The 22,079-nt window shown below is 39.2% G+C and overlaps 1 non-coding gene and 1 pseudogene across 1 annotated transcript; one reads left to right on the forward strand and one right to left on the reverse strand.

Moving 5' to 3' along the window:
* Positions 1–798: 798 nt before the first annotated feature.
* Positions 799–20,163, reverse strand: LOC143680276 (signal recognition particle 9 kDa protein pseudogene; annotated as a pseudogene).
* LOC143681760 (U6 spliceosomal RNA) lies at positions 8,895–9,001 on the forward strand. The gene has a single exon (XR_013174821.1). It is a non-coding gene; the product is annotated as a U6 spliceosomal RNA (small nuclear RNA).
* Positions 20,164–22,079: the final 1,916 nt, after the last annotated feature.

Genomic DNA, 22,079 nt, shown 5'->3' on the forward strand with positions numbered 1-22,079 from the left:
GTGTAATTAAGCAGTTCAAACTATACTTAACCCTCTAATAAATTATTGATAGGATATATATAGTAAATATCCTGTAATATGGTGATTTCTGTCATTTGTGACCAACATTCATGTGTTCAAAGTAAGTGCAGTTATCTCTGATCACCAAAAACTGGATTCAAATAGGTTATAGCTCAGTGAGCTAAGGATACCACACATCCCTTACATTCAATAGTGTAGTTTAAATCTGGAAAACTTAAGGTGAAGAAATACTTATTATTTATAATTACCTTTAGATATAATTGAGACTACACCACTATACTTAATTAGGTGTACATACATAGTTACTTCCAGTTTCCATTTTATATATTTACTGGTCATCCAACAGCACAAATTTTTATGCACCCAAAGAATTATTGATTCAGCAAAATGACTATATTTAATTTTCTTTTAAAGACAGATGAACTGAATTGATAGAAGATTGGCTTTTCTTGATTCCTTCTTCAAATTACTGATACAAATTTACCAAAGGAATAATGATATCTTTTGCCTAACATCAAATAATCTGCAAAAAGTTTCCAAGATAGATGTATTTCTTATTCAATTTCTAAAAATAAATAGAGGTTTTCTAACTGGAAGCATTTATATTCCTAGCTTTCTAAAGTAAACATCAAAAAGAAAAGAACAAAAAATGATCTCTCAGCTTTTGAATAGCCCACTTAGTTACATAAAGCATTTTCCGTCCCAACACTTCCTCGAATTCAAAAGACATTTATTTATTTCCTAAGAACATGACAAACAGTCTTCATTTCAAACCATTCATTCAGTTTCCATGGCAAAGCTGTGGGATTCCTTGGCCACCATAAGTTGCGTTTGTTGACTGTGGAATTTCTCAGTCTTCTTTCCATCTTGAGCGTAATCTGTTCTATACAGCAAACAAGCTAAATCATCTCTTACTTTAATGCACAGAACCCCGTCAGAAGGCCTGCATTTGAGAACCACATGTGCCTTCACCAGGTCCGTGAGGTAGATCTTCTCGGCTGAGTGGCTGAACTCCTCCCAGCTTTGGTTCTGTGGTGCTGTGGGATCAGAGTGGAGAGGGAGGGTGGGGGTGAGAGGCAATTCTTCACCTCTCAGGACTGGAGATGACGCTACTTGGCCCCTTACCTACCTACCTATCTCCAGTGCCACCAGACTCAGGAATCTCAGTTACCCAAGATGGTTGAAGGTGGTATTTTTAGTTAAGGTGTGGCCCAAATGAATGAGGAAGCATCTTAATCCAGATTACTGGAGTCCCTTACAAACAGAAGCAATTCAGACATATTAAGAGAGAGCCACGAGGAAGAGCTAGAAGTTAGAAGTGATAGGAACCCAGAAGAGAAAGAAAGGTGAGGACATCACCACATGATGAGAAAGCCCAGGGACTCAAGAATTGCTGACCAACCAAAATGTTACCCACACCAGAAAGAAGCAACTTTTCTAGCTTCTGAAACTAGGAACCAGAAAATCTTGGCATTTGATCCAATCCACGGTGTGATGTTTGCCATAGCAGACTAGCAAAAGAAGGCAGCTAAGGCTGTTGTGAGAATAAATGAGCTTGTTAAATAAAGTGCTTAGAACATAGCATATACATAGTAAGTAAAAACAATACCAGGCATACCTCTTTTTACTGCACTGTGCTTTATTGTACTTTGCAAATACTGTGCTTCTAACAAATGGAAGGTTTGTGGCAACTCTGCATCAAACAAGTTTATCAGCAACAGTTTTCCAATATCAAATGCTCACTTCGTGTCTCTGTGTCACATTTTGGTAATTTTCACATTATGTCAAACTTTTTCATTATTATTATATCTGTTTTGGTGATCTGTGATCAGTGATTTTTGATGTTACTAGAGTAATTTGGGGGGGCACCACAAACTGTGCCCATATATGATGGCAAACTTAATCAATAAATGTATGTGTTCTGACTATTCTACCAACTGGCCATTCCCTCATCTCTCTCTGTCCATGGGTCTCCCTATTGTCTGAAACACAACAATATTGAGATTTCGAAATATAGTCTCTAAGTGTTTAAATGAAAGGAAGAGTCCCACCTCTCACTTCAATTCAAAAGCTAGAAATTATTAAGCTTAGTGAGGAAGGCATGTGGAAAACTGAGATAAGCTGAAAGCTAGGCCTCTGGCACCAAACACTTAGCCAAGTTGTGAATGCAAAGGAAAAGTTCTTAAAAGAAATTTAAAATGCTATTCTAATGAACACATGAATGATAAGAAAGCAAACCGGCCTTATTGTTGTCACGGAGAAAGTTTTAGTGGTCTGAATAGAAGACCAAACCAGCTACAACATTCTCTTAAGCCAAAGCCTAATCCACAGTAAGGCCCTAACTCTCTTTAAATCAAGAAAAGCTGAGAGAGGGGAGGAAGCTGCAAAAGCTACAGAGGATGGTTCATGAAGTTTCCGGAAAGAAATGATCTCCAAACATAAAAGTGCAAGGTGAAGCGGCAGGTGCTGGTATGGAAGCTGCAGCAAGTTACCCAGAAGATCTAGCTAAGATCATAGATGAAGGTGGCTACACTAAACAATGGATTTTCAATGTAGACCAACCTTACACTGGAAGAAGATGTCATCTGGGACTTTATAGCTAGAGAAAAGTTAATGCTTGACTTGAAAGCCTCAAAGGAGAGGCCGATTTTTTTTCTTGTTAGGTGATAATGCAGCTGGTGACTTTAAGTTAAAGCCAATGCTCATTTACCATTCTAAAATGATAAATACTAGGGCATTTAAAAATTAGGCTAAATCTACTCTGCCTGTTGTCTATAAATGGAACAACAAAGTCTGGATGATAAAGCATCTGTTTATAACATGGTTTAATGAATATTTTAAAGCCATCATTGAGAAACACTGCTCAGAAAAAAAGATGACTTTCAAAATATTACTGCTCACTGACATTGTGCCTGATCACCCAAGAGCTCTGATGGAGATGTACAACTAAATGAAGGCTGTTTTCATGCCTGCTAGCACAACAGCCATTCTGCAGCTCATGGATAAAGGAATCATTTTAACTTTCAAGTCTTATTATTTAAGAAATATATTTCATAAGGTTATAACTGCCATGGGTAGTGATTCCTTTGATGGATCTGGACACAGTACATTGGAAACTTTCTAGAAAGTATTCACCATTGTTGGTGCTTTTAAAAACATTGGTGAGTCATGGGAGAAGGTCAAACTATCATTGCTTACAGGAGTTTGGAAGATGTTGATTCCAACCTTCATGGATTATTTTGAGGAATTCAAAACTTCGGTGGAGGAAATAACGGCATATGTGTTGGAAATAGCAAGGGAACTAGAGTTAAATACGTAGTCTGAAGATGTGACTGAATTTCTGCAATCTCATAATGAAACTTTTTAATGGATGAGGAGTTGCTCCTTATGGATGAGCAGAGAAAGTGTTTTCTTGAGATGAAATCTACTCATAATAAAAATGCTGTGCACATTGTTGAAAAATGACAACAAAGGATTCAGAATATTACATAAATTTAGTCAACGAAGCAGTGGCAAGGTTTGAGAGGATTAAGTCCAAGTTTGGAAGAAGCTCTACTGTCAATAAAATGATATCAAACAGCATCTCATGTTACACAGAAATGTTTCTTGAAAGGTAGAAGTAATCACAGCAAACATCATGATTGTCCTATTTTAAGAAATTGTAATAGTTACCCCATATTCAGCAACCTCTACCCTGACTGACATCGAGGCAGCCATCAACATTGAGGCAAGACCCTCTACCAGCAAAAGGTTACAACTCACTGAAAGCACAGATGATGGCCAGTATTTTGTAACAATGAAGCTTTTTTTTTTTTTTTTGCATTGTCATGCACCGGGAATCAAACAGGGTCTCCGGTATAGCAGGCGAGAACTCTACCACTGAGTCACAATCACCTACAACGAAGTATTTTAAAATTATGTACACTGGTTTTTTCAGACATAATGTTATTGTACACTTAATAGACTATGGCATTGTGTAAACATAACTTTCCTATTCACTGAGAAACCAAAAAAATTGTGTGACTCACTTTATTTCAGTGGAGTGGAACTGAATGCACAATATATCCAAGGTATGCTTGTTTTCAAAATATTGTTCTGACAAAAGCTTAAACTGCTTGTATTTTTCTAGCTAACTTCAGTCATTGTCTGAGATTCTCTTTCCAAAGTTAAACAACTGCATGGTGAATTTATTTGCTTTCCTTTCTCTCCAAAATGGTTGAAATTTAACAGAACAGTAAACTATATTGCCTCATAATCTACCCAGGAATTTCTGGTAAGTGAGAGCTAAGGACTCAGGTTTTTGAACTCTTAAACGCCTTTGCAATTGAACTGGGTTGAAAGGTCATTTTTCAGGCATTTCCCCAAACTCACTGTCTTCTTTTAGGAAACATCAGCATATCTTCAAGTATTACTTCCCATGAAAGATAATCATGCATGTCAACAATTGATCTTTTTCTGTCTTTTTCAGAGACATAAATCTGGGCTGGATGTACCTTTTGGTTGACAAAGCACCATTCAAATTTTAAAGTCTATGGGACTTCCTCTCTTTTCATAGCTCACCTTTCCCAACCATTTAAGTGTCTGGTGCATGCCTTTTTAAAAAACATTTTTACTGTATAGTATAACATATATACAAAGCAAAGATAGAAAAAAGCAATAGTTTTCAAAGTACTCTTCAACAAGTAGTTACAGGACAGATCCCAGAGTTTGTCGTGGGCTACCATACCATCATCTCAGATTTTTTCTTCTAGTTGTTCCAGAATATAGGAAGCTAGAAGGAATAAATATTTTTTTATTATCACAATCAACTTTTCTTTTCTTTTTTGTGAAAAACAACATATATATATACAAAAAAGCAATAAATTTCAAACCACAGCACAACAATTAGTTGCACAACAGATTTCAGAGTTTGGTATGGGTTACAATTCCACAATTTTAGGTTTTTACTTCTAGCTGCTCTAAGATACTAGAGACTAAAAGAAATATCAATTTAGTGATTTAGCAATCACATTCATTTGTTAAACCCTACATTCGCTGCATAAATCCACCATCATCTTTGATCTTTCTTTCCCACTCTTTAGGAGTATTTGGGCTATGGCCATTCCAACTTTTTCATGTTGGAAGGGGTTGTCAATAATATGAGGTAGGGAGATGGAACTAGCCGATGTTCTGGAGAGGCTGGGCCCTCTAGGTTTCAAGGCTTATCTGCTCCAGGAACCCATCTGGAGGTTGCAGGTTTCTGGAAAGTTACTCTAGCACATGGAACCTTTGCAGAATCTTATATATCACCCTAGGTGCTCTTTAGGACTGGCTGAGATGGTTTTGTTTGGAGTTTGGCAAGTCATGATAGGTAGCAATGTCTAACTGAAGCTTGTGTAAGAATGACCTCCAGAGTATTCTCTCGACTCTAATTGAACTCTCTGCCACTAATATTTCATTAGTTATACTTCTTTTCCCCCTTTTGGTCAGGATGGAGTTGTTGATCCCATTGTGCCAAGGCTGGACTCATCCCTGGGAGTCATCTCCCACACTGCCAGGGAGACTTTCACCCCTGGATGTCATGTCTCATGTAGGGGAGAGGGTAATGATTTCACTTACAGGGTTGGACTTAGAGAGAGTGAGGCCACATCTGAGCAACAAAAGAGGTCCTCCAAAAGTAACTCGTAGGCATATCTATAGGTAAGCTAAGCTTCTCCACTACCTACATAAGCTTCACAAGAGTAAACCTCAAGATCAAGGTCTTGTCCTATTGATTTGGGTGTCCCTAATGTTTGACATAGTATCAGAGATTCCCAATAGTAAAGTTTAATAGTTCCATATTTTTTCTCCTAACCTCAAGGGACTTTGCCACTATTTTTAATTATTTGCTTAATATGTTCTAGGATGTATCCAGGCTTTACATTCAGTTATCCAGGATTAATGGCCCTCATTCTTTTCTGGGCTCCTTGTGTTTCAAGTGTTCCTCTGAGCTGTGCAGACAGATTGAGTAAGATTATGTGCTACAAAAAATTTAGGTTCTGGACAGTGCCAAAATATAGACAATGTGCAGTTCTAACATATAGACAATGTCTTCTTTGCACCTGTTCTGAATTACCTTAATCCCTTCTTGACAGGCTTTATTCTTATCTCCAAGTACCAGGTTATATATTCATACATATAAAACAGCCTTTCAAAATCCAGAAATAAATGTGTCTGCTATAAAAGCTTACAATCTAGGACCCTGTTTTCTTATAAGCATTTTCAAAAGGAAACCGTACAATAATTGTTCTTTCATTTCTGCTTATTTTGCCTCACCAAATATCCCACAGGTTCATTCACATCATTGCATGTCTCATGACTTCGTTCCTTTTTTTGTAGCAGAATAACATGCAGTCATATGTACGCACCGTCGCTCGCCAATCTACTTGGGTGTGTGCTTTGAAGTGCTTCAGGTGTCACTGCTTCCTCTTTTAACCAACTCGAATGGCACTAAAGTGTGATTCACTAGGTTTCTTTAGGTAATTCAGAAATAACAAAAAGGAATGTTCCATTCAAATATTCTGTGAGTAATTTTAGTCAGAACTATATTCTTGAGTCTTTTCAGACTTCCCTCTAATAAGCTTTAGAACTTCTAGAAGGAAATTTAACTTCCCCAACCATTTGTTTTGGTTTGTTTTAAATCCATTCTCCTGTTGGCAGTCCAAACTCAAGGCTGAAATCCAAATTTTCTTCAGCCGATAGTGCTCCTCAGCAAGGGCTTACTCTCAGGCTCTACTTTCCAAACTCTGCTGGACCTAATACTCAGCTCGAAAGTACTCAAGTTGTGCTTTAAATGTTGCTAAGTCACCTGTGCCCTTTACCCCAAGATCCCTTTTTTTCCATTTCTTTGTCTTGTTATTCAGAAATGAATTACTTACACTTCTAGATAGCAATATCTTTTAAGTTCCACTCCTATAGTGACAAGAAGAGACGAGTGTTACATTACTAGATATCCTCAGAGTCCCGCACACCTTCTTCCTCCTAGCCCTGGGAACTTGAGACAAGACTGAGTTTTCTAGTGCTCTTTGACCCCATTTATTTAGGGAACCCTAATTCTTCCCTCTTCCCTTTTGCCTGTCATAATGATTAGGTTCTGGTGTCAATTTGGCCACATGATGATGCCCATTTGTCTGGTCAGGCAAGTGCTGGCCTGACCATTGCTGCAAGGATATTTCATAGCTGGTTGGTAAACCAGAAGGCTGGTGTAATAAGTCATCAGTCAGTTTGTTACATCTGTGGCTGATTACATCTGCAATCAACTAAGGTATGTCTCCCACAATAGCATTATCCAATTAGTAGAAGACTTTTGAGGAAAAAGAGAGACTCTTTTGTTGCTTCTTCAGTCAGTGAGCCTCTCCTGTGGAGTTCATCCCAACCCTTCATTGGAACCACCAGCTTCACAGCCTGCCCTACGGATTTTGGACTCTTAGATTCCCATGGTTGCATGAGACACCTTTATAAATCTCATATTTACATATTTCTCTAGATATCTAGAGAACCCTAACTAGCACAGCTTGTGCTAGCGGCTTGAGATGAAATCTAGTCCTGATAAAAATGCTGTGATCATTGTTGAAATGACAACCACTCCGGTTTCTTGAGAAACAGAATCTTAAAAATGGATTTTTACTATTGACTGGACTTTTTACTATTTTTACTATTGACTATCTGACTAGACTTAGGGGCACTAATGGCACTGTTTCCAATAATCAAGATGGTACTGACAGTCCATGAGGTGAGTTAACAAAAGGAATACTCAAAATATCACCATTAAATTCTGCTAAGTGTTTGCTTATATGAGGCAAAACTCTGGGTGATAATGTTTCTGACACCTTAACAAAGTTTTGTGGAATTAAGAGGTATAATGATGTTGGCTGGTTGTTGTTAGATATCCTGGCTACAGTGATGAGGGAAAGGGATGAGCAAAGGCTTCAGATTTGAAACTTCAGCACCATACGGATGATGTAAAAGTTTCCATGTGTTCCCTGAAAGAAAATCTTATTTCCTGTGGGTTAAAGACTTGAGATCTCTGAAACCAGATGCAAATTCTCATTGTGCAAGTAGCAGATGTATGGTGTAAACTAAAATCTCAACCTTGCAGGGTGTCTGCTGTTAAAGTAAGGGCTTTGACTGGAAAAAAAAAATGTGATCCTGAAGCACGGGATGGTGATACATGGCTTGATGATGGTGATGGGGAGATGGGATCCCTGGAATCAGCTGACCCTTTGCTAGATAGATCTGTAATGAACTGCCCCTCGGAAAGAGCGTCCTGACCTCCTGCCTCCCTTGAGGAAATAGCTTCCCAGCCTACAGTCTCCTCAGAGGAGTCTTGCCATCCAACTCCACCTAACATGATTAACCCTTCATTGCCTGCTAACCCTGTAACCACCTCCCCTAGGAAAAGAGCCATCATTCCTCTATCTGGAGCGACTAGTCCTGTTCAACAGATTCAATGGCCATGGATTGCCCCAAAGTAATTGGCTTGAAAGACACTTTTATTTCTTTTCATGACCCACCCCCACTACCTCTCTTTTCCTTAAGACCTATAACTAGACTAAAGTCCCAACAGTCCCTGAAAGGTACAAAATATGACTCATGAGGAGGTTTGCTATACTCCAAAAGAACAGCATGAGTTTTCCGATCTATATAGACAGAAATCAGGGAAATATGTGTGAGAATGGATATTAAGGGTGTGAGATAATGGTGGAAAGAATATAAAAGTGGATCGAGTTGAATTTATTGATATGGGCCCTCTAAGCAGAGATTCTGCATTCAAGGTCATAGCTCAAGGAGTTAGAAAGGGCAGTAATAGTTTGTTTGGATGGTTGGCTGAAACATGAATCAAAAGGTGGCCTGCAGTGCTCGCTTCGGCAGCACATATACTAAAATTGGAACAATACAGAGAAGATTAGCATGGCCCCTGCACAAGGATGACACACAAATTCATGAAGTGTTCCATTTTTTTTTTTAAAAAAAAAAGGTGGCCTATATTACCTGAGGTCAAAATGCCAGAAATTTCCTGGTGTAATATAGATGAAGGGATCTAAAGGCTTAGAGAGACTGAAATGTCAGGATTTATCATGGAAGACCTGCTCTTACACCCCAGGAATGTCCAGAGGACACATTTTTCACCAGAACCATAAGAAATAAATTTGTGAGACTAGCACCATCATTCCTGAAGAGCTCTGTAATCACTCTTCTCTGAAGGTCAGATATTACTATGGGAACTGCTGTCATTGAGCTGGAATCCTCAACAGAATGGGGATGATCAGATCCCAAGTTGGCAGAAGCCATGTGGCTACAGTTAATCACCATAGACAAAATAGGTGTGGCCACCATAATGTACAGCAGACTCAAAGTAGCAGTCAAAATAATTTGACTTGTAGAGACTTGTGACATTGGCTAATAGATCATGGAGTATCTAGAAATAAAATACTTGGGTATCCTGCTAAATTTTTGTTTGTGCTCTATAAGAAGAATTTTTGATCAAGTGAATAGAAGTCTAACTTGAATTACAAAAACAGTGAGTCATAATCCTTAATCAATTTCCAGACTTGAGACAGTTTACACACCCAGTGCCCCTCGAACAAATGGTGAGGGGCTACTGTCCCAGATGTGATATCTAATTGCAGCTGCTGTTCCAGATGTGATATCATTGCTTGAGCAAATCAATACATCCCCTGGTGACTGATATGTAGCTATTGACCTGGAAAATGCTTTTTTTTCTCAATAACTGTCAGGAAGGACCACCAGAAACAGTTTGCATTCAGTTGGCAAGGCCAGCAGTATACATTCACCGTCCTACCTCATGGGTATATCAGCTCTCCAGCCCTATGTCACAATCTTGTCCACAGTTACCTTGATCATTTCTCTCTCCCACAAGATATCACATTGGTCCATTATATTGATGATATCACGCTGATTGGACCTTGTAACAAGAAATAGCAACTACTCTAGACTTATTGGTAAGTCATTTGCAGGTCAGAGGATGGGAGATAAATCCAACAAAAATACAGGGCCTTCCACCTCAGTGAAATTTCTAGGTATTCAATGATGTGGGGCTTGTTGAGATATCCCTTCTAAAGGGAAGGATAAGTCTGGAAATTGATTTTTGGTCCCTCCTATGGCCAAAAAGAGGCACAATGCCTAGTCAGCCTCTTTGAAATATGGAGACAACATATCCCTCATTTGAGTTTGCTGCTCTGACCTATTTACCAAATGACCAGAAAAGCTGATAGTTTTGAGTGGGAACAAGAATATGAGAAGGCTCTGTGACAGTTTCAGGCTACTGTGGAAGCTACTCTGCCACTTGGGCCATATGATCCAGCAGATCCAATGGTGCTGGAAGTGTCAGTGGCAAATACAGATGCTGTCTGGAAGCTTTGGTGGGCCTCTCTAGGAAAACTACAATGCAGATACTTAGGATTTTGGAGCAAAGCCTTATCATCTGCTGCAGATAACTACTCATTTTGAGAAACAGCTTTTAACCTGCTCCTGGGCCTTAATAGAGACTGAATGCATAACCACGGGCCCCCAAGCTACCATGAGACCTGAGTTGCCTATTATGAGCTGGGTGTTGTCTGACCCACCAAGCCATGAAGTTGGGTATGTACAGCAACACTCTGTCATAAAATCGAAATGGTATGTTAGAGATAGGGCTCGAGCAGTCCCTGAAGGCACATGTAAGTTACATGAGTGGCCCAAATGCCCATGGCCTCTACTTCTGCCACATTGCCGCTCTTTCCCAGACCAGAGCTATGCCTCTGGAGGAGTTCCTTACAGTCAGTTGACTGAGGAAGAGAAAACATGGGCCTGGTTTACAGATGGTCTGCACCATATGCAAGGACCACCCAGAAGTGGACAGCTGCAGCACTACAACCCCATTCTGAGATGACTGTAAAGGACAGTGGTGAGGGGAAGTCCTCCCAGTGGATTTCTTCAGTGCACCTGGTTGTTCATTTTGCTTGGAAGAAGAATTGGCCAAAGTCTTAGTGACTGAGATTTCAGAGTCGAGAGGTTATCCTGGAGGTTATTCTTACACATTATTTAGATATCCCTGTTTAGTTTATGGTATATTGAAGTGGCTAGAGTGAAGTATCTGAAATTGTTGAACTGTGTTCCAATAGCCTTGATTCTTGAAGAAGACTGTATACCTATATAGTTTTTGCAATGTGCTGTGTGATTGTGAAAACCTTGTGTCTGCTGCTCCTTTTATCCAGAGTATGGACTGATGAGTGAAAAAAAAAAAAGAATAAAAATAATTAAATAATAAGGAGAGATAAAGGGTAAAATCAGGGATATTGAAATACTGTGGATCAATGAGCGGGAGTGATAAGGGGTATTGAATTCTTTTTTCTTCTTTTTATTTCTTTTTCTGGAGTGATGCAAATTGGTCATGGTGATGAATATACAACTATGTGAAGATATTGTGGGTTATTGATTGTATAATATGTTTGAACTGTATGTGTGTAGATATTACTCAATAAAAATACTAAAAAGAGTAATGGGTTGGAATATGGGAGCGCTGCATCTTTTACATAATTTTTTTGTAAACCTACAACTTCTGTATAGTTAAAAACTATTTTTAAATGGGAAAGAATCAGTTGAACATAGATACGTGGTTTTATTTCTAAACTTTCAATTCTATTCCACTATTTAATATGTCTCTCCTTATGCCAATACACACTGTCTTAGTTACTGCTGCTTTGTAATAAGTTTTCAAGGCAGTACGTATGTCTTCCAAATTTGTTCTTCTTTTTCAGATCATTTGTATAATGTATGCCTTGCAATTTCATATGAATTTTAGAATCAGCTTATTAATTTCTAGAAAGGCATCACCTGGGATTCGATAGGGATTAGGTTGAATCTGTAGATCAGTTTGAAGGGAATTGCCATTTTTATAATGTTAAGTCTTCTAATTCATGAATAAGGGATTTTTTAAATTTATTTAAATCTTTAATTTTTTTCAGAGCACAAGTTTTGTAGTTTTCAGATTGTTTGCACTTTTTTTGTTAAATTTATTCCTAAGTATTTTATTATTTTTATGCTATTGTAAATGGAATTGTTTATTTTATCTTTGGATTCTTCATTGAAAATATCCAGAAATATAATTGATTTCCTATATTGATCTTGAATCCTGAAATTTTTCTGAGTTCATTTATCAGTTTTATCAGTTTTAATGAATTTATTCTTATATATAGGATTTTCTATGTGTACGATCATGTCATCCAAGAATAGAGATAGTTTTGCTTCTTCCTTTCCAATCTGGATGCTTTTTATTTCTTTTTCATGCTCAGCTTCAGTGGTTAGAATGTCTGGTACAATATTAAATAGAAGTGATAAGAGTGGACATCAGATCTCGTTCCTGATGTCAGGCAGAAATGATCCAGACTTTTACCATTAAGTATCATTTTGGCTGTGGGTCTTGTGACAGTTTGAATCAGCTGTGTACCCCAGAAAAGCCATATCCTTTAAATCTCATTCAATATTGCTGGATGGGAGCTTTTCAATTATCCATGGAGATGTGACCCACCCAATTGTGGGTGTTAACTTTTGATTAGGTGGTTTCCATGGAGGTGTGCCTCCACCCGTTCAAGGTGGGTTGCTTACTGGAGCCCTTTAAGAGGGAACCATTTTGAAAAAAGCTGAGGAGCCAAGAGACCCCAGGCAGTCAGAGACCTCTGGAGATGAAGAAGGAAAACACCCCTGAGGTAGCTTCATGAAATAAGAAGCCAGGAGAGAAAGCTAGCAGACTTCCCCATGTGCCCTTCCAGCTGAGAGAGAAACCCCAAACTTCATTGGCCATTTTTGAGTGAAGATAACCTCTTATTGGTTCCTTAATTTGGGCATTCTCATGGCCTTAGAACTATAAACTTGCAACTTAATAAATTCCCCCCTGTTTCTGGTATATCACATTCCAGCAACTTGTAAACTAGAACAGGTCTTACATAAATACCTTTATCATGTTTGGAGCTCCCGTCTGTTCCTAGTGTGTTGAGCATTTTTTTTTTTATCATGACAGGGTGTTGGATGTTGTTGAATACTTTTTTATATCTATTGAGATGATAGTATGGTTTATGATTTTATTCTATTGATATGAATATGGATGATTTTCAGATGTTAGACCTCACATTCCTGGGATAAACCTCTCTTCATCATGGGTATAATTCTTTTTGTCTGTAGCTGGATTTAGTTTGCTAGTATTTTAAGAATTTTTACATTCACATTTATAAGTGATATTAATCTGTAACCTTTTCTTGGATTGTCTTTTCCTGATTTTGCTATCAGAGTCATACTGGCTTCATAGAATGAGTTTTTAAAATTGTATTGGGGAGGACTTCTGGTAAGATGGTCAACTAAAGTAGCTGGAGATCAGCCCTGCTCCATGGAAAAGTTAGAGAAGGGAAAGGAGGGAGACTGAGGCAGCAATTCGGGAGTGCCGCTGATCTGGGAGAGCCTTCTGCACCACATGCAGCAGCCCTGGTTGCAGAGACCGAGGAACTGAGAGGCAGAAAGCTGGAGCCTGGCATGGAGGCATGGAGGTGCAGAGTACCGGAGCCCACAGGAGGGCACAGACGGGTACACAGGACTAAGAAATAAGCCAGATCATGTTCCTTGGGTGCGCTAACCTCACCAGTGCAGCCCCATGACCAGCAACTCATCCCACAGCCCAGGCACCTGAACCCCCTCACCCGCTCCCAATCCCCATGCTCCAGGCACCCCCACCCCACCCGCCCCCAGTGCATGTACCTTCCCCACACCCCCACCCCAAGTGCAGCCCAACCCATACCCCCTGCACACCTCCCAAGCACTAAGTCCCCCTCCGTGTTTCCTGCAGGCTGTTACCAGTGCATAAAAGTTGTGGGCACTCACCTCCATACCTAGCCTACCCCCGTCCCCCTACCCGTAGTGTCACACAGCCTCACCCCACCCTCTCTGAGCTCAGCACATCCATTTATGGCATTCCCAGGCCCACATATGTGCATGGGCCCCAATCACATCATTTAGCTCTGGGAACTGCATGTTACAGCAGTCTTAGAACCATGCATGCACATACTCCTCAGCCTCACTTCCCAGCTCTGAGAAAGTGCCAACCTGCACATCCTGGTCGCATCTTCCACCAGTCCATAAAGGCATAGTGCCAACATGCTGTCACAGCTCTGCACATGTGCACAAAGGGCCCCATGCCTTAGACCAGTGCACACCAGGTTTACATCCCTTTTGACAGGTGCACCCACACAGCTACATCCTCCCTGGCCACTGGGCAACAAGCACTAGCATAACATCCCCAACCTGTGTCCATACATGCCCTGAAACAAATCACCATACTGAGTGCTCCACCCCGTGCCCTGTTCCTTGCTGTACAACCATTCTGCAAACACAAGGCCCTCGATGACTGAGAGAAATCAACTCCCAAAGTAAATCAATCAAGATATCTACATGCAACGAAGACAGCAGAAGATCGCTAAGCATTTCACAATGCAGACAGGTATACTCCTGCCTAATGACCAAATTAAAACACCAAAGGAGACACAGATGTTGGAACAACTAATCAAAGATGTTCATAATAACTCTACTTAATAAAATAAGCAGGACAGCAAATGACATAAAGGAGATCAAGAAGACAGTGGAAGAGTACAAAGAGGAATTTGAAAGAATAAATAGAAAAATAGCAGAAATCACAGAGACTAAAGACTCTGTTGACCAAATAAAAAAACATACTAGAGGCACACAACACCAAATTTGAAAAGACAGAAGAAAGAATAAGTGATACAGAGGGCAGGATAATTGACTTTAAAGACTCAAAACAGCAAATGGCAAAAAAGATGGAAAACATTTGAATGGGAACTCAGGGAAATGATAGATAAAACAAAACACACAAATATGAGAATCATTGGTGTCCCAGAAGGAGAAGAGAGGAATAAAGGGCTAGGAAGAGTAGTTGAGGATATAATGGGGGAAAACTTCCCAACCCTCATAAATTACATAAATATACAAGTCAAAGAAACCCAAAGAACTCCAAACAGAATAAATCCAAGTAGGCCTTCCCCAAGGCACATTCTAATCAGTCTGTCAAATGTTGAAGAGAAGCAAAAAATCTGGAAAGTGGCAAGAGAAAAACAATCTACTGCATATAAGGGAAATCAAATAAGACTGAGTTCATACTAGTTAACTAGCACCCTGGAGGTGAGAAGGTAGTAGTATAATATATTCAAGATCCTGAAAGAGAAAGACTTCCAGCCAAGAATTCTGTACCAAGATAAATTGTCCTTTAAAATTGAGGATGAGATTAAAGCGTTCACAGACAAATAAATCTTGAAATAACTTGTCAACAAGAGATTGGCCCTATATGAAATACTAAAAGGAGTTCTACCAGCTGAAAAAAAAAAAGGCAGGAGAGGAAGGTCTGGAAGAGGGCACAGAATTGAAAAGTACCACTAAGGGGAATTTAAAGAATGCAAAGAGAAAGAGAGTAAAGAATATATAGATCTGACAAATAAAATTTAAAAATAGGATGGTGGAATCAAGAAATGCCTTTTCAGTAACAACTTTGAAAGTTAATGGACTAAATTTACCAATTAAAAGATACAGATTGACAGAATGGATTAAGAAGCATAATCCAGATATATGCTGCTTACAAGAGACTCATTTTAGATAAGGATACAAATAGATTGAAATATTTCATGCAAGTTGCAACCAAAAGAAAGCAGGAGTAGCTATACTAATATCAGACAAAAGAGATTTTAAATGTAAAGACATCATAAGAACAAAGAAGGACACTGTGGTAGTTAGGTTCAGGCATCAACTTGGCCAGGTGAAGGTGCCTAATTCTATTGCTGTGGACATGAGCCAATGGCATGTAAACCTCATCTGTTGCTGATTACATCTGCAGTTGGCTAAAAGGCATACCTGCTGCAATGAATGATGTTTGATTTAATTGGCTGGATGCTTAATTGAGAGAGCTAAATGTGGTACAGCCCAAGCAGCCCAGCACATAATTTCAGCACTTGAAGCTCAGCCAGGCCTTTGGAGTGCAGAAAGGAATCGCCCCAGGGAAATTTGTTGGAACCCATACCTGGAGAGAAGGCCAGCAGAGATCAACCTGTGCCTTCCCATGTAAGAAAGAACCTCAGTTGAAAGTTAGTTGCCTTTCCTCTGAAGAACTATACATTTTTAACTAAACAAATCCCCTTTTATTAAATGCCAATCCATCTCTGGTGTGTTGCATCTGGCAGCTAGCAAACTAGAACAGATTTGGTACCAGAAGTGGGGTGCTGCTGCAGTTTGCAAATACTGGACATGTAGGAACAGTTTTTTGGATTGATAAGGGGAAAATTTTGGAGGAACTGTGAAGAGAATGATGGAGAAGTCCAGGAGCCCTTGAAGAGACTTCTGGTGTAAATGGAATCACTGCCAATCTGGACAAAGGGGGACACAAAAGGGACAAATCGGAGTTTGCAGAGTGAGAAACATGAAAGCTCAGGTCTGAAGCCAGGAAACCTTGGCCAGGAGAGTGGAACTACCCATCTACATGGGGAGGGTGAGTTTGCCCTGAAGGCAGAAGAGGAGTCTCCCACCTCCTTGCAGTGGAAGAGTTGTGTTGCCTCAGGCCTTGGAAAAGGTATAGCACACTCTTTGAGTACTGGGGAGAGTCTGGCTGCCACCACATGGAGGGGGAGGGCATGTGCCCCAGAAATGGCAGAGAGCCCAGGTGTGGCCCTGATGCCTGGAGAGGGTAGAGCTGAGAAAAAGGTGGTCTCCTCAGTGTCATCCAAGGTTGATTTGGAAAGAGGTGGGCCACTGTGTAGGCCCTTGGAAAGAGTGGGACTGACACTTTCTAAAGCTGAAGGATAAATGACTTTCAGACTTTGAAATCCAATGGAGTTTGCCCTGGAGGTTTTCAGAACTGTTTGGGCCTTGTGACTCCTGTGTTCCTTCCAATTTCTCCCTATGGAAATGAAAACCTATATCCTGTCACTGTCCTCCTTTGCACATTGTCACAAGATAACTTGTTTTGAGATTCATAGGTCCACAGCCAGAAGAGAATTTTTGCCAATTTAATATCATTTAAGGTGATGTGTATAGCTGCCAAGTCGACAATGGGTGGACATGTGGTAGTTAGGTTCAGGTGTCAACTTGGCCAGGCGAAGCTGCCTAATTCTATTGCTGTGGACAGAAGCCAATGGTATGTGAACCTCACCTGTTGCTGATTACATCTGCAGTTGGCTAAAAGGCGTGTCTACTGCCATGAATGATGTTCGATTTCATTGGCTCAACGCTTAAATGAGAGAGCTCAAAGTAGCACAGTCCAAGCAGCTCAGCACACTTTATCTCAGCACTTGCAGCTCAGCCCAGGCCTTTGGAGATGCAGAAAGGATTCACCCTGGGGAAAGCTGTTGGAACCCAGAGGCCTAGAGAGAAGGCCAGCAGAAATCATCCTATACCTTCCCATGTAAGAAAGAACCTCAGTTAGAAGTTAGCTGCCTTTCCCTTGAAGAACTATACATTTTTAACTAAATAAATCCTCTTTTATTAAATGCCAATCCATCTCTGGTGTGTTGCATTCTGGCAGCTAGCAAACCAGAACAGACACTATAGACTAATTAAAGGTTCAACTCACCAAGAAGACATAACAATCATAAATGTTTATGCTCCCAATCAAGGAACTCCAAAGTACATGAGACAGACATTGGCAAAACTGAAGGGAGGGATAGATATTTCAACAATAATAGTAGGAGACTTCAATACACCACTCTCTTCTATAGATAGCTCAACCAGACAGAAGATCAACAAGGAAATAGAGAAGTTAAATAACTTGATAACTGAATTAGACCTAACAGACATATATAGGTCATTGCACCACAAAGCACAAGGTTATACATTCTTCTCTAGTGCACAGGGAACATTCTCCAGGATAGAGCATGTGCTGGGTCACAAAACAGGTCTTTATAAATTTAAAAATATTGAAATTATTCAAAGCACTTCGTCTGATCACAATGGGATGAATCTGGAACTCAATAACCACAAAAGAATGAGAACACTCACAAATATATGGAGATTAAATAACACACTCTTAAACAACCAGTGGGTCAAAGAAGAAATTGCTAGAGAAATCAGCAGCCATCTGGGGATGAATGAAAATGAGAATATAACTTATCAGAACTTATGGATGTGGCAAAGACTGTTCTGAGAAAGGAATATATTGCCTTAAATGTCTGTATTAAAAAACAAGAAAGAGCAAAACTTAAGGACTTAACAAAAAACCTGGAGGAAATTGAGAAAGAACAGCAAACTAACCCCAAAGCAAAGATTAAAGCAGAGATAAGTGAATGGGAGAACAAAAGAACCACAGAAAGAATCGATAAAACCAAAAGTTGGTTCTTTGAGAAAATCAGTAAAAATGATGGGCCACTAGCAAGGCTGACAAAGAAAAAAAAGAGAGAGGATGCAAATAAACAAAATCAGAAGTGATAAGAGGTGGGTTACCACCCTGAAGAAATAAAAGAAATCATAAGAGGATACTATGAACAACTATATGACAACAAACTAGACAACTTAGATGAAATGGACAAATTCCTGGAGACACACAACAAGCTACACTGACTCAGGAAGAAATGGAAGATCTCAACAAGCCAATCACAATAAAGAGATTCAATCAGTCTTCAAAAATCTTCCTACAAAGAAAAGCCCAGGGCCAGATGGCTTCACGGGGGAGTTTTATCAAACATCCCAGAAAGAACTAACACCAATCCTGCTGAAACTTTTCCCAAAAAATTGAGGAAAAAATGAACTCTACCTAACTCATTTTATGAAGCAAATATCATTTTAATACCAATACCAGGTAAAGATGCTATAAGAAGGAAAACTACAGGCCAATCTCTCTAGTGAACATTGATGCAAAAAATTTTCAGCAAAATATGAGCAAATCAATCCAACAACACATTAAAAGAATTATACACCATGACCAAGTGGGGTTTATACCAGGAATGCAAGGATGGTTCAACACAAGAAAATCAATTAATGTAATACAGCGCATTAACAAATCAAAAGGAAAAAAAATCACATGATCATCTTGATTGATGCTGAAAAAGCACTTGACAAAATTCAGCATCCTTTTCTGATAAAAACACTCCAAAAAATAGAAATCAAAATTAACTAACTCAATATGATAAAGGGAATATATGAAAGCCAGTATTGTACCCAATGGAGAGAGACTAAAAGCCTTCCCCCTGGATCAGGTACAAAATGAGGATGCCCACTGTCACCACTATTATTCAACATTGTACTAGAAGTTCTAGCTAGAGCAATCAGGCAAGAGAAAGAAATAAAAGGCATCCAAATTGAAAAGAAAGAAGTAAACCCTCATTATTTGCAGATGATATGATACTATACTTGGAAGATCCTGAGAAATCTAAAGCAAAGTTACTTGAGCTAATAACAAATTCAGCAAGGTGGTGGGATATAAAATTAATGTTCAAAAATCAGTAACATTTCTGAACACAAGCAATGACCTAACTGAGGAGTCAGTTAAGGAAAAAATTCCATTCAAAATAGACACTAAAAGAATCAAATACTTAGGAATGAACTTAACTAGGGACATAAAGGACTTATACATGGAAAATTACATAACATTGCTAAGAGAAATCAAAGGAGATATAAATAGGTGGAAAGATATTCCCTGCTCATGGATAGGAAGGCTAAATATAGTTAAGGTGTCAATTCTCCCCAAATTGATCTACAGATCCAACACAGTACCAGTCAAAATTCCAACAACCTACTTTGAAGATTTGGAAAAGTTAACTACCAAGTTCATCTGTAAGGAAAAGAGACCCCGAATAGCTAAAAGCATCCTAAAAAGAACAACGAAGTGGGAAGATTAGCACTCCCTGACTTTAAAACCTGTTATAAAGCCACAGTGGTCAAAACAGCATGGTACTGGCACAAAGACAGAAGCATTGACCAGTGGAGTTGAATTGAGAGTGCAGAAATAGACCACCAAATCTATGCTCAACTGATTTTTGACAAGACCCCAAATGCTCTGAACTGGGACAAAATAGTTCAATAATTGGGCATGGAAGAACTAGATATCAATAGCCAAGAGAATGAAAGAGACCCCTTACCTGACATGCTACACAAAAATTAACTCAAAGTGGATCAAACTAGCACCATCAAGCTCTAGAAGAAAATGTAGGGAAATATTTTCAAGATCTAGTAATAGGAGGTAGCTTCCTAAAATTTACACCCAAAGCACAAGCAACAATAGGAAAAATAGATAAATGGGAACTCCTCAAAATCAAATGCTTCTGCACCTCAAAAGACTTATTCAAAAAGGTAAAGAGGCAGCCAACTCAATGGGAGAAAATATTTGAAATCACATATCAGACAAAGGTTTGATTTCCTGAATGTACAAAGAAATCATACAACTCAACAACAAAAGAACAAAGAATCCAACTATAAAATGGGCTAAAGATATGAATAGGCATTTTTCTGAAGAACAAATACAGATGGCTCAAAAGCACATGAAGAGATCCTCATTTTCACTGGCTATAAGGGAAGTACGGATCAAGACTACAATGAGATACCGCCTCACACCTATAAGAATGACTGCTATTAAACAATAAGGAAATTATAAATGTTGGAGAGGATGCGGAGAAACTGAAACATTTATGCACTGCTGGTGGGAATGTACAATAGTGCTGCCGCTATGGAAGACTGTTTGGCGGTTCCTTAGGAAACTAAATATCAAGCTGCCCTATGACCCAGCAATAACACTACTTGGTATATACTCAGAAGAGCTGAAAGTAATGACACAAACAGCCATTTGCACACTGATGTTCATAGCAGCATTGTTCACAATCGCCAGAAGATGGAAACAAACCAAATTTGCCCATCAACAGGTGAGTGGATCAACAAAATGTGGTATATACATACGATGGAGTATTACGCAGCAGTAAGACAAAATCACGTCCTGAAGTACATGACAAGATGGATGATCCTTGAAGACATAATGCTGAGTGAAATAAGCCCAACACAAAAAGACAGATACTGTATGATTCCACTTTTATGACCAGCATAAAGGTATAATCAGAGACTTATAATACAGAATTCAGGGGACTTAGAGATACATAGAAGCTAGAGATGGGTGAACTGTTAGCTGATGAGGTTGAACTCCAATGTAAGGGAATAGATAGAAGTGAAGGAGATTCTCTAGTGAGTCTGTAAATAATATTACCTTATTGAAGATGAACAAGATTGAAAGGGGTTGTACAGACCTACGTGTCCCACTGGCTCACACTAGAAATACAAATGAGTTCTCATAAGAATTACTTCAAAGATAAGATTCTTGTATAAAGAGTGTTTAAGTCCAGGGTACAGGGGGAAAACCACTATTGCATGTTATGAGCTATGTTCAAAAGGAAACCATCAGCACTACCACAGCAACAGCAGAGGTAAATAATGAAGTGAGGGGCAAGAGTTAAGAGGAGGTTTAGATCTCCTATTTGGTGAGGGTGTGTTTATTGGTTTTCTGTCTTTTTGGAACAATGAAATTATCTAAAATTGAGAATGTTGATGGACTGTGTACTTTGGGCCCTCTGCATAATGTCCGATGAATGCAGGTGGCTGAAGGACATGCTGATGGATAAATAGATTGGAAATGATAGTGTATACTTATGAACAAAGGTTGTGCAGCTACAAAAAGGAATAATGTCATGAGGCATGCAATGATGTGAATGAACATGTGGGACATTTGGTGAGACAAACAACAATGGTATGGTCACATTTAGAAAAAACTTACAACAAAACAGGTGCCTAGATTGTAAGCTTTTAGAGCAGACACATTAAATCCAGAGTGTGATTATCATTTCTGGATTTTGTGAGGCTGTTTTATATATATAACCTGATATTTAGAGATAAGAATGAAGCCAAGCAGGTTGGGGTGAAAGTAATTCAGAACATAGGGGTAAGTAAGGCAGTGTCTATATTTTAGAAACACACATACTCTTTAAGATCAATGGAAGAAAAGTTTATTTGATCTGGAACTG

The sequence above is a fragment of the Tamandua tetradactyla genome, chromosome 4, assembly GCF_023851605.1.
Source record: "Tamandua tetradactyla isolate mTamTet1 chromosome 4, mTamTet1.pri, whole genome shotgun sequence".
NCBI classification, from domain to species: Eukaryota; Metazoa; Chordata; class Mammalia; order Pilosa; family Myrmecophagidae; genus Tamandua; species Tamandua tetradactyla.